Below are 14911 nucleotides of genomic sequence, written 5' to 3'. Positions count from 1 at the left end.
TTAGTTCCTTAACTAATTTGAGCACATCATGCATAAATACCCAAATGTAGCTGCTAGAAGTTTTGAACTAAAACCTAGTGTGCTAAATTGTCTCCCCACATTCTATGGCTTAGAAAATGAGGACCCATATAATCATCTGAATGATTTTCATGCCATTTGTCAAACATTTAAATATGAGTATTTTTCAGACGATGATGTTAAACTCAGATTATTCCCATTTTCTTTAAAGGATAGAGCTCGTTCATGGTTAAATACTTTGCCTGCTAATAGCATTACATCATGGGAACAAATGGTTACAAAATTTTTGAATAAATATTTCCCAGTGCATAAAACCAACGCTATTCGCAGGGAAATCTCGGAGTTTACCCAGAGAGAGGACGAGCAGTTTTTCGAAACATGGGAGCGATTCAATGGGCTACTCTTGAAGTGTCCACATCATGGGTACGAGAAATGGCACCAATGTCAATACTTTTTGGAGGGATTACTACCGAATGTGCAAGAATGGCTAATGGCAACAAATGGAGGAGAGCTAATGTCAAAAAGTGCATAAGAGATTTGGGAATTCTTCCAGCAACAAGCGGATAATTCCCAACAACGGAGTTGATCACTCAGGAATACTAGAAGAATTAAAGGAGTAAATGAGGTTCACATTGGCGAATCAAGTTCAGAAATTAAAGAAGTCAAAGCGATAATTGAAGGTCTCTCTCGACAAATAGCATCATTATCGACTGCTAAATCAACAGAGCCACATGACCATGACTCATACTCAGATCAAGCTAATGCCATAGGTGTAATGAGAAAACCATCGAATTACAACCCATACTCCAACACATATAACCCTGGATGGAGAGACCACCCCAATTTTTCATGGTCTCAAGGATTCCAACAGAACGGACCAGCAGCTCCAGCTCCACCAATTCCACAAAATCCTCAAGCCTCTCAGCCACCATTTAGACCATACAATCAAAACCAGAACCACTCTCAACCTAGACCATGGGAGGATGCATTCCATAATTTCAGGAATGTTACTCACTCCACGATTGAGCAACAGAACCGCACCATTGATGGACTAGGAAATGAGTTGAGAGCAGGCTTCAACTCACAAGCTTAATCAGTTTCAAGCCTCGAGAAGATGGTGGGACAACTTGCTTCTTCAGTTCAGACCTTGGCAATGACTGTTGAGAAAGGCAAGTTTCCAAGTCAACCAGTGCCTAACCCTAAAGGAGTGCATGAAGCAAGTACTAGTTCACCACAGCAGCATGGAGAGGTCAAAGCAGTCATGACCTTGCGAAAAGGAAAAGAAGTCGACAATAAAGTGGAGATGCCGGCGAAAAAAGAAAATCAAATTGTACCTATAAATGTTGACGACTCATCACCGGAGGAGAAAGAAGAAACCAACCCACGAGAATACGTTCCCAAAGCTCCATTCCCTCAGAGGTTAGCTAAAGGCAAGAAGGGAAAATCCACAAGTGAGATTCTTGAAATCTTCAAACAGGTAAGTGTTAACATCCCTTTACTTGATGCTATTAAACAAGTTCCATCTTATGCCAAGTTTCTTGAAGGAATGAACATGTCATAATAAGTACCAAGTGAGTTTTTGAGCCTATCATTTTTCTTGGAGAGTAACCTTTTTGCCCATTCTTTATATAGCTTAACAGTTTATTATTTTATATACGATCTTTAGATTTCTTTTGAGTTAACCCTTAAAAAAAAAAAATGTGTGTTGCTACATTGGGAGGCCCATCTAACTAGTAGATATGGATGATTATTTAGAGCCCTAAAAGACGATGGAAAGGCCATCTTTGTCCCGTTTGAGCCTTTTTAGCCATCCCTTTTGTGATATATCCATAGTTAACCCTTTTGAGCCTTTAAAAAAAAAATATTTTCTTTGTCAACTTATCATCTTGACCCACTTCGATTTGGAGTATTACCCGATGTCTTATAAGGTCCATCACCTATTTATGTTTGAGAAAAATGTAAATAATTATTTTGTTCAGTGAAGTTGTGCCAAATAAAAGCAAAAAAAAAAGAGAAAAAAAAAACAAAACAAAAGTTGTTGTTTCAAAAGAATAAAAATAACAATAATAGGTGAAATCCACCTTGCAACTTCCAAAAAAAAAAAAAATTCTCTGCATTTTTCTCAAACATACACTTTATTTTCCTTATTTCCTTTCTTTGTTAACCATGTCCCTAGCCTACGTTACATCCTAATAAAAGTCCTTCCTGATTTTAGGGAACTATAATCTGAAGTAGAAGCTAGTTATATGGGCTAAAAAGATGTAGTGGTGCATATAAAAAAATAAAAAAATAAATTGGGTTGACTAACAGTTTTTATTTGACTTGAGATCGTATTATTTTTAAGCTGAGGACATATTTATTTCATCTTGGTGAGAGCATGTGATATCACTTTTTCATTATTTTCTCTCAATTATCATTCATTGGAGTGACTATTTTTATTGGGTTTAATTTCTTTGTGAGAGTGTCACTACTTCCAGTGAGATTTTGGGGTTTGACATGTCATTCTTGAAAGTAGCTATAACAAAGTCTACTGGGTTGATTCATGTGGATGGTTGATGTGGGTGTGATGTTACTTTAGACTGGAGATAATGCTTATACTTTTATTTGATTGCTATCATTAATTTGATTGAATAAATACGAGTGTTTCTATTAAAAAAAAAATATTTTGCATTTGAATTTTGTTTTCGCTTTATTTGCTAGGGACTAGCAATAAGCTGGTTGGGGGGTGTGTTGAGTGTTAGAAAATGCATATTTATAAAGGATAAAACCATCATTTTACATTTCAAGTCTTACTAACAACCCTTACTTTTATGTATTTAACCTTCTTGTGATTTAATTACATGTGTTTTATTTTAATTAAGTATTTTATGTATTTTAGGGGCATTATAGTCATTTCACAATAAATGAGAGATCAGACGGCAAAACGGACATCGTTTTTGAACTCAGGACGGTCGAAAACCTTAGGAGGAGCATAAAAGGAAAAATGGCACTATTCATATGTACGGTACTATTCACGTGTACGGTACTAACTACGTTACTGTTCACAACAATATTCACATAGACGGATCGATGACGTGGCATTGACCGATGATGTGGCATTGACTGATGAGTTGTCACGATCCTGTTGGGCTAAAATTCTTATGTACTGTTGATGGTGATGCGGCAGCATATCAGTGGATGAAAAATCTCGCGTACGGTACATGCATCACACAGGATTATTTTCAACCAAACCGCGTTACTGTTCATCCGAGTCAAGCCGTGTTACTGTTCATCCGCGTGGTCAAACCGTGGACTGTTGACTGATGATGTGGCGCAATCCTGAGCGTCCAAACTGTTTTTAATCCGATGGCCATGATTTACTCCATGTATCTATAAAAAGGAGGCCTCCCCCCCTAATTTGATATCTCTGAATCCATTTTTGGGATCCATTTTCTGTAATTCCTTCTCCATCTTATATTTTCTTTGTATTTTAATAAATTCCTATTTTTCCCCTAGTTCAATTATGAGTGGCTAATTTCCTTTCAAGCTTGGGTTGAAGGTGAAGTCTCAACATGTGTCATGGGCTTAATTTGGTAAATTTATTTTCTCTTCCCCTCTAGTTTTTGTGGATGTTTTGACTTCTCGTCGACAAGTAATACTAATCTTGTCTAGTACCGCCTTGGTTTCACCGGCCCTCTAGTACAAGGTTATTATTATTTGGCACGATAAACCCTTAGCACCATATTGATTAGAGCGTGGTTCATGAGGTGTGGATTCCCCCCTCATGATTTAATTGGCATTAATACGGATTATTTAGCCCATGATGCATGTTGATACGAATCCAGATACCCAAGTATGTCAATTTAATAAATTTTCTCTACAATTTATTCTCTCCATTGCAATTCCAATTTTAGAATTTATTCTCGCCATTTTAATTTAAGTTTTAGCATATTCCAAATCTCACTTCCACCATAAATCCAACCACTCATTTACAAAATTAGTTCTACACATAATTAAAATCTACCTCCTCGTGGGATCGACACTCGTCACCATTGATCTATACTGCAATAGATTCGTGCACTTGCGAGTACATTAAAATTTGCACAACAAACAGCACCAAAAACTTGTTGTACAAATTTTATTGAAGTCGTAAGTGCACGAATCTATTGTAGAATAAATTAATGGTGACGAGTGTCAATCCCACGAGGAGGTGGATTTTAATTATATATAGAATTAATTTTCTATGAGGGTGGTTGGATTTGTGGTGAAAGTGATTTAGACTATCTTAGAATTTAAATTGGAATGGTGGAATTAAATTAAAGTGGAAACTATTATAATTGAAGCGCTTGGGTATCTGGATCTGCATCAACATTCACCATGGGCTAAATATTCCTTATTAGTGCCAATTAAATCATGAGGAGGATTTCCACTTCTTATGAATCACGCTCTAATCAATAAGGTGCTAAGGGCTTATCGTGCCAAATAATAATAATATTGTACTAGGGAGCCGGTGAAATCAGGGTGGTATTTAGACAAGATTATTATTATTTATCGACGAAAAATCAAAACATCCACAATAATTAGAGGGGAAGAGAAAATAAATTTACCAAATAAAGCCATGGCACATGTTGAGACTTCACCTTCAACCCAAGTTTGAAAGAAAATTAGCTACTCATAATTGAATAAGGGGTAAAATGAAATTTATTAAAATACGTAGAAAATACAAGATGGAGAAAGAATTACAGAAAATTGAACTCAAAAATGAATTCAAGGATGCCAAATAAAGGGGGAAGAGCCCCCTTTAATAGATACACTGAGTAAATTATGACTATTGAATTAAAAATATTTTGGACGCTCAGGATTGCGCTACGTCATCAATCAACAGTACGTTGTCTGACCACGCAATTTGAACAATGAGGCGGCTTAAATAGTGACGCGATTTGGTTGTAAATAATCCCGTGTATATGCATGTACTGTACGCGCGATTTTTTATCCACCAACATGCTGCCACGTCATCGATCAACAGTGCATAAGAATTTTGTCCAATAGAATCGTGACACCTCATTAGTCAATGTCACATCATCAGTCAATGCCACGTCATCATTTCGTATATGTGAACAGTGTCGTGAACAGTAACATGGACAATATCGTACATGTGAATAGTACCGTACATGTGAATAATACCGTACATGTGAACAGTGACATTTTTACTTTTATACTTCTCCTAAGGTTTTCGACTGTCCTGAGTTTAAACGTTATGTCTGTTTTGCTGTCTGATCTCTCGTTCATTGTGAAATGACCATGATGCCCCTAAAATACATAAAATACTTAATTAAAATAAACACATATAATTAAATCACAAGAAGCTTAAATACATAAAAGTAAGGGTGTTAGTAAGACTAGAAATATAAAATGACGATATTCTCCTTTATAAATATACATTTTCTAACACTCAACAGGAGCTATGGTTTTGTATTACTACAGAATAAAATGAAATTATAATCGAATCATTCATAGTCAAATATATATGAAACTTAGAATTACGATTTGTAATTAAATTCTTTTTTTATTGAAGTGTTGTTGCTATATATGATAACCAGAATAAACAACTTTGAAATTGTACATGCATTTTTGTTAAATTTGAGTGAAACAAACTGGTAATACATAGTTGGGCCACTATGTTCCATTTTGGGCCTTGGTCCATTACTTTTCAAATAATTTTTTTATAATTTTTGTTGACCATTTTTGTTCAAATCCTAAGAGAATCAGAGGTTACATAACCGATATATATGTTATTAATAGAATTAATTTTATTTGTAGAAAACTTGAATAAGATTTTTTTTTAGAAGACTTCAATAAGAAAGTTGAGTTTTATGAATTTCAATTTTTTCTTAAATTTCTTGTGTGATTATTATTGTTGTTGTTGTTGTTGTTTGGTGATAAAAAGAGAGAGGAATTAATAAAGAAAAAAGAATTGTTGGGGCAATGTGCCCAAGTGGACGCGCTCTCCTTATTTTCTCAACCAACCATTTTACTTGTAAGATGCAGTGAGTAAACTACCCTGACCAAGCCCTAGTCAATTAGAGAAAGCCAACACGATAGAAAAGGGGAAGCTACTATGGTGAGACCATTAACGAACCTTGCTCTCGATCTCTCTAAGGCATAAAGAAGGGAACCAAGAATAAGATAAATAAAACCTCATCATCATCATCCTAATATTTACATTATGATTATAAATATTCATCATCCATTTCATCACCTGTATCATCATCATCATCATTTCAACTACATGTTAAACTACAAATTTACTTTTTCAGTAAATCCATAAACGCACTTGAGCGTCGAAAGATTAACGCCGGAAAAACTTTTGGTGCCTCTTACCATACTTTGTGAATTTATATTTTAGTAGGTTATCTGTAAGTGGATGCAAGGCAATCTTAACAATTGACAAGCTATTTCCCCACCAAGTAAATTTAATGCTTACTTAGGGGCCTAGTATCAATCTGCTAATTGACTCGACTAGATTTCGGCATCAACATTTGGTGCCATCTGTGGGGATGGTACAAAAAGCTAACTCATTGTCTCTGATAATTTTTCATTTGCCCGAAGGAATTAAAGGCAGAATATTACCATACATTAATTCATGAGCTCACTCAAACAAAGACGCCAATCAAAACCAGATGGAAAACTGCCTGTGAAAGCTTTGACGTATTTATCTCTCCAGTTTCTAAGTGAATCTTTATTAAAACTTAAGCTGCAATTGCTATGATGATTAGTTATCAAGAATGAGATGCTTGGAAATTCTTCAGTAACATGCATGCATGCTTCAATAATATGCATGATATCCTTGATAAAAGAAATGACTATTATCTTTGGGAATTCGTTGAAAATGTTTTCTTATAAAACAGCTCGCCAGAATAGGCATTCATAATTGATTGAGTAAGATACATTCTATTAAAAATGAATTTATTTTGTATTTGCCCACAACATTGGCATAATGTCTTAAATAAGTAACAGTTAGCTTTGTTCTGGCTACTTAGATTTGTAATGTTGTTATCATCATTATTTAGGTGACACATTTATATTCCCTGATTGATTATTCTCGTTTCATTGGACTATAGACATAAACTCTGTCCAAAAGAATAATTGATTTGCAGCGTATCAATATTCAAGTTCCTAAATAAAGGTTATTCATGTAGTTACTATTTGGTGATAAGCACAAAAAATCCATGGATCTTTGGTTTCTTCAAGATATTTTCTTCTGGTTTTAAACCATAATTTGACCATGTAGCTCGTTTTTGTGTGAAGAATATGCACAAAAAGCATTCAGAAAAACTCTAGTATGAAATTCAGTTCACAATAAGTTGATACAGAATTCTTAAAATTCAGATCAGGTGCAATTGCTTTTTGATGTCAATTTGATATTTACCTTACAAATCTGTTTATTAATTTTAGATATCTACTAGATGGGGTTTTTACTCATCATCCTTAGCCAATTTCTAGTACAAAAACTATATGTTACAACATATGTAATTTAGTTCTATATCATCATAGCATCGTATCCCCTTGATATAATGATATAATTTTGTTTAGTCACTACTACAAAAATGTTAAACAATGACGCATATGTTATGACGGTTCTTTTTAAAAACCGTCATTAAATATTTTTAATGACGATTATTATGTGAACCGTCATAATATGTAGCACTAATAATACCTGTTATATAATAAAATCGTCAATAAATATCAAGTAAAATCTACACTTAATTTTAATGAAGGTTCGTTTATAAAAACCATATCATTTTTAATGACGGTTCTTATACACAACAATCATTATATGTATAGTTTAAAATAATCTTATTTTTAATGATGGTTTTTAAATATAATGGTCATTATATATGTAGTTAAAATGTCTTGATTTTTAATGACGATTTTTACATAAAATGGTCATTGTATGCGTAGTAAAAATTTCTTAATTTTAATGACGGTTCTTTTTAGAACTGTCATTAAAAGTTACAAATTTTAATGATGGTTACTAAAAAACCATCATTAAAAATGATAATTTTTAATGACTGTTGTTATATATAACGGTCATTATATATGTAATTAAAATAATTTTAATTTTAATGACGGTTGTGTAAATCAACGGTCATTATATATCTCAAATTAATAACAGTTATTATAGAACCGTCATTGATATATATATATCCCAAATTAACCGGTCTAAACACCAAATCCCTAAAATTACAAATAAATTCTTAACTCTAAAAGCCTGCACACACACACAACCCTTCTCTCTCAGCAGCGCACACGCCGTCGGCACACTTAGCTCGTGCAGTAGTAGCCGAGCATGACAGCACCAGGCCACCAGCAGACACCCTCTCTTTAAGCAATATTTGCTAATTTCAAAGTTTTCAAAATTTTTTCAATTTAAATCATTAACAAGAAGATCATAAAATTTACTTTTTTATTGAATATAAAGCCTTTATAGTATGAAAACTATATAAAAGAATAATTTGAGCTTTTAAATCAATCTTAATCAAGTTTGTTATCATCAAAATCAATATTAAAGAAATATTTATGTTAACAATCTCTCCCTTTTTGATGATGACAAACTTTTCAAGAAAATGCTTGTGCAATTTTGCTCCCCCTAAATATGTGCCCATCAATTTTTAACCACACAAAAATAAATTTAATAAAAAGAAAAATTATTCAACAGATTATATATAAATTATCTCCCCCTTCATCGTAAAAAAGAAATGAGCCCGAAAAGATTAAAAAGAGAAGTTCAGAGATTACCCATGTCGGAAAAAAAATTTCAGCAGAATCTTCCCTTAAAAATGAACATATCCTCAACAACAAAATAGTTAAAACACTCCTATATAAACTCCAATTTAGCAACCAACCTCCATATCAACAAATTCAACATTACCATAAGCAAAAACCAAACATGTCATCTGTTAACATATATGTTTCCATAAGGTTGATTTTGATGATAACAAACAAGATTAAGAATGATTAATCTTTTATGCTCAAATTATTTTTTATACATTTTAAATAAATCATTATTTTCAAATTATAAAGGTTTTATATTAAATGGAAAAATAATTTTATGAAATTAGTTGTTTTTCAAGTTTATAGTTTAATTGAAAGAATTTTGAAAACTTTGAAATCAACAAGTATTGTTTGAAATTTTGGAGGACTTATTTGAAAAGTTTCATAGTATTTTGCGCCATATCATAATTTCAAAAATTTTTGAGAATAACAAGCATTATTTAGAGATTTTAAAATTGGACCTATTTGTAAAATTTATAACGTTTTGGGCCATAGTACAGTTATGGAAAGTTTCGGGATAAAATTTTAATTTTAGAAAATAGTTCACTGTAGCAGTTACTGTAGCAAGCGGCTGACTGGATGTGACAAGCGGTAGACCGGATTTGGGTAGTAAGCGTCTGGAACATAAACGACTATCCGGATTTCGTAAACGGTATACCGGATGTTCTGAAATTTAAATTTTTGTTGTAACGGTAACATAAAAGTGGCTAACAGGATTCCATAAATGGTAAGCCAATTATCACCAAAATGTGCATAATGGCTTGTTTTTTAGTTCAAACTATATAAACTCAAATCCAATTCATTTTTGGTAATCTAAGCAAGCAAAAAATAAAAGCACACAATAGATATTGAGCTCTCATTTTGCAAATCATAAAACATTGAATCATTTTTGTTCTTCAATTTGTATATCTACTCTTAAAGAGAGTTTTTATCTTAATTGTGACTTGTGAGTGTTTAAGTGTGTGAGACACTTGAGTGAAGAGATTATGAGGTAATCTCTTTGTTGTAAAGGTTCATTGACACTTTGGAAGTCAATTGTAAGCTTTTGAAGCCTTGGAAGGCTTAGATAGTGAAATCCTCAAGCTTGGGTTGCTTGGAGACATGGACGTAAGCGAGGATTGCCGAACCACATAAAAATCCTTAAATTTATTTTCTCTTCTCTTACTCATTTATTATTGTGCTTTATTGAACTTTACTTGACTAATTGTGGGCCTAATATTATATTTAATGTATGTTTATCTGCAAGGTTTCAATCATGGCCTAAAAAATCTCATTTGCTTGCTGTTAAAAGAATTTTTCTTAATTTGAGTAGGAAAATTGATCTAGGTCTTTTCTATCTTAGAGGGACTCTCATAGATTTAACTTGTTATTCGGCTGCTGACTTTGCTGGATACAAAGTCGATAGGAACAATTAACTTTCTAGGTCACTCACTTATCTCTTGGTTTAGTAAGAAATAAAATTTGGTCGCTCTTTCAACTACCTTAATAAACATACAATTTTTAACAATAATCACACCCCCAACTAGCTTATTGGTAACCCCTAGCAATTAAAGCGTTATATTAAATTAAGATTTACAAAATTTACATGCAAATTAATAGTTGTTCATCTATCCTCTAAACTACCAAATAAATAAACTCTCCCAAATTTGCTAACTCTTGGTCGTTCACTCATTATCCAGAATATCATAAACATTCTTTTGTGTTCAAATAATTAACACAATACTTATAGGGCTTCATTAAAAGAAAACAATATTTTCGTTAGAAAACTCATTAGAAATTCTATCTTTAGGCAGTAGATTATTCACACATTTTTTTAATATTACATTTTTAACCCATGTAGCGAGCTTTAGGCGAGTGACTCCCAAACCAGTTGACCTTTAACTTACAACCCACTAGTATGCGTCATAGTGTGTGTGTGAAGAATGATTTAATAATACATTTTTAATGAGTAAACAAGAAAATAACTTAATAACCAAATGGAGATTTCACAAATTTGAGTAATTCAAAGAAAATGGAACAAAAACAACTTATTATGAATTTTAAAATCAAAATATAATACAACAGGACTACTAGGATGCGTCTCAAAAGTCATGATTCTTTACACAGCCATCCTATACACACAAAAAAAAAAAAATTGTTTTCGGTTGTTTTTTGAATTTTTTAAAAAATAAACACACCTACTTATAATTTATGTCAACTATGTTATTTTTAACTATACAATCAACTTTATGACCTTTCCAATAAACGAATTGTTGAATTTCAGCAGAAGGATGTCCTAAATGTTGATGTCAAGCACAATCATCAACTTTGACAAGAAAACAAGATGATGGTGGTGATTTATTATTTAAATGAGAAAGAGTTTGCCACTCATAGATTCCATTATTATTATGGCCTTGTAATGGAATTAACCCCGTGCTCTTGTCCTTCATTTGGAAATAATCACGAAAAAATTCAACAGAAGTGTTATTAGAAGCACAAAACTTGAAAAAGGTAAATTAAGTTCCTGTGCATAGATGGTACATAAAAGGTATCGTGTAATGAAAAGGTTCTATTAGAAGCAAGTAAAAAGGCTGAACCAGTATGAGAGATACTTAGATTTGTGCCATTTTCAATTAAAGACTGAATTAGTACCATTGTAAGGACTATATGCAACTAAATTCTGAAGGTCACTAGTGACATGGTCTGAGGTAGCACTGTCAACTAACCAATTTGGAGTCATCACAGGAGAAGTGGTGGTATGATTCACAATTGGACATTTGTGGCATGAAGTAAATGAATTACAATCTCGAGCCATGTGACCTTGTTAATGGCAAAGTTGACAAAATCCCTTGTATCCAGTTTGCTTCTTCTTATTTAAACCATTGTTGTGATTGCGATACTAGCCATCATGATTAAAATGATTATTTCGGATTTGTTGTTGTTGTAAATTTTGTGATCCACAAAATTGACCATTGTTTTGCCTTGAGTTTAAAGAATTCTTATTGAATTATTTCACTGTAGCATTGGCTGTTATAGGAGAAGTTGAAGAAACATTTTCTTTTCATTTTAGAACTGCTTCATAATCAACAAATTTTTCATATAGTTCATCAAATGAAATTGTTGTCTCACGTGTACAAACCCTTGTAGTTATCCCTTTGAAATCTTTACAAACACCATTGATAATGTGACCCACAATATCTTCATTAGTGATAGAAGTATCAATGAGAACAAGTTCATCCGCAACTGATCGGATTGTATTTAATTATTCAGCTACTGATTGGCCTTCTCAGTGAGGTTGAGTTAATTTTTTTGATAGTGAGAAAACACAACTTCTGCTACGATTGGAGTAAAGACATTCAAGCTTGTCCCAAGCTTGATTCAATATGACTGAACTGGCAATGAGTGGAGCAACACGCTTTGTGGTTTATGCCAAAATGGCATAAAAGATCAACTAATCTTGACATTTCCAAGGCAAGTAGGCTGGGTTAATAGAACCTTGAGCACTATGCTAGAGGGTTGATTTTGTGAAGGGCAATGATGTGAGCCATTTGTAAACTTGGTTAAGTCATAACTAAAGGCTAAGGAGAGAAATTAAGCTCTCCATGTGAAGTAGTTATCTGGGTTGAGACGTATGAGTAAGGCTGCAACATTGATTGAAATGCAATTAGTAAGTTGGTTAAGTGTTTGTGTGATTGGAGAAGTTAAAGAGATAGCTGATGACTCCGTGGCCATGGAAAGGATTTGAGGATTGATTAACTCTCTTGGGAGTTAGTGCTCTGATACCATAATAGATTGAATGAAAGCTTGATTCATTAACTTGCAAACGTTACAATATATAGTGTGAGATGTTCACATGATAGTTTGCAGATAAGTTACAAAATCAAGATAAGTTTACATGAGAAATATACAAACATAAATCATTAGATAATAACTATATCATCAGTAATGAGATAAGAGGAAACCAAAGAGGTATAGTCATGTACGTGTTCTATTAGCCGGTATATATAACGGGTATAAAATACGGACGCTATTACTTATTTTATTATTGAATTCAAAAGCAGTAAAATTTTCTCTCTTACCAAACAAAATTGAGAATTTTTTCATGGTATTAGAGGTTGTTCAATATGGCGAGCTCCAGCAATCCAATTACAAACTCAAACACTAATTCAATTGTTTCAACAAATGTTTCATTCAACACTTTTGTGAATTTAGATTGATTCAATTACTTGATACGGAGATATCAAGTATTGGGCTCTATAAGAAGTAATAGAAGGCTTGAAGATTTCATTAATGGAACCAAATCAGAACCAGAGATGTGTATTATTCGAAGAGCAGCTGATGGATCTACATAGCTAATTGACAATCCATAATTTATCAACTAGAAATCACAAGATCAAACACTTCTCAATTGGCTTCTTTCTTCTATAAGTGAAGGTACACTCAGTCTTATTATTAATCTTGATAGTTCTTATGTTGTATGCAAAACACTTGAGAAGAAATTTGGAGTGCAATCTGAGGCTAGAGTGCTCAACTTAAGTATGATATAGTTACTATAAAGAAAGAATCAATGACTGTAGAAGATTATTGTATGAAGATGAAAGCATTTGCTGATAAGCTTGCTTGTGCTGGGGTATTAGTAGTCTTTTGAGGGATAGAGAATTTTGATGCACATTCTTAATGGACTTGGAGCAGGTTATCTAGATTTGGCCTCTTTTATTACTGCTTGTACAATGGAGTTTGATGATGCATATGCATTGCTGCTCACTCATGAATCTCAATTTGAGCAGTACATTTCATCTATGGTTAAATGTGCTTACCATGTATGTTTTAATATTTTTATAAAAAAAAAGTCTTTTAACGTGTGACATAAATCACAGACAAAGAATAATTATGTAAACAAATAATTAAAAAAATTTTCCACCGTCTAAAAAGCAAGCCCAAATCATTTGACCGACAACAGAGTATGACGCCAAAACTGTTTTTAATGCTAATTTTGCACAAAGCATGTTTAATGCTAATCTTGCACAAATAAGGGGAAACTATAGAAGATATAGTTATTGTAACACTTTATGTCTAACATGTACGGAGAACTGTTGGGTTCATCTCATTTGGGGGCTCAAAAGCCCAAAATCTAAAAAGGCTTGCTTGGTGTTCAATTAATATTAAGCTTTGGACTTAGATGAAAATTGCCATGAAATTTGGCTTTAAAAGCAAGCGGTAGCCCTAATTTGTGGTATTGCAAAAAAACGAGTGGAGAAGAAAAAGACAAGAGAGAGAGAGAGAGAGAGAGAAGCCAGTTGCTGGTTATTATAATTAGGAGGCAGGATTTGCAATCTTTAATTGGGCGATTGGAAGGCGAAGTTAACTTCAGTTTCTCCCAAATTTTAAGGGTAAGTTCCTGGTATCACCCTCTACAATGCTACTGGTTTTGATTTTTATTTTATCATCTCGTTAGCTACTATTTGAGATACCCACTTGTTAGAGACAATTTTTAGGCTGTTACTGTAAACCAAAATATTGAGATTCTTGATGTTGATAGCCTATAGTATTATCTAAAGAAGAATTTGTCTTGTAATCTCATTGATATAATGGAAGATTATATCGAACTATAGTCCTATGATTTTTCCCGCATTCGGTTTTTCATGTAAAATTTGTGTCTCTTGTGGTTGATTTTATTGCTTTGGATTTATAGGTTTATTTTAATGTCTATATATTTGTGGTGCACATTATATTTTAATCACACAAAGAATGAGGAGTTTTGTTTCTGCTTAATTTATAGCTGCTTGTAGTAGTCACTTTCCCAACAAGAACGTGGTAAATGAGGTTACTTACAAATCGCAATTCTTACACTAAAAATCTCAAATTGAAATACCTTAAATTTTACTAATCAAATTGTCAAATCCACAACTCTAATACAAAATATTCTCCCAAAGACATAAATAAAATAAAAGTCTCAAAACACCCCAAATACAGATTTAGAATTAGACAAACTTAAGGAAACATAAGTTCATCCTTCTCTTATTTAACTAACAAAAGTGAATAAATTTCTACCTCAAAAGATAAGCATATTTCTCAAAAAGCTACTCAATATGCAAAAAGT

The 14911-nt window shown here is 32.9% G+C and overlaps 1 non-coding gene across 1 annotated transcript; it reads right to left on the bottom strand.

Moving 5' to 3' along the window:
• Nucleotides 1–340: 340 nt before the first annotated feature.
• Nucleotides 341–444, bottom strand: LOC127900509 (small nucleolar RNA R71). The gene has a single exon (XR_008052692.1). It is a non-coding gene; the product is annotated as a small nucleolar RNA R71 (small nucleolar RNA).
• Nucleotides 445–14911: the final 14467 nt, after the last annotated feature.

The sequence above is a fragment of the Citrus sinensis genome, chromosome 2 (assembly GCF_022201045.2).
Source record: "Citrus sinensis cultivar Valencia sweet orange chromosome 2, DVS_A1.0, whole genome shotgun sequence".
NCBI classification, from domain to species: domain Eukaryota; kingdom Viridiplantae; phylum Streptophyta; class Magnoliopsida; order Sapindales; family Rutaceae; genus Citrus; species Citrus sinensis.
Note: the sequence above shows the minus strand (reverse complement) of the source record. Positions and strands in the feature narration are given on the sequence as shown.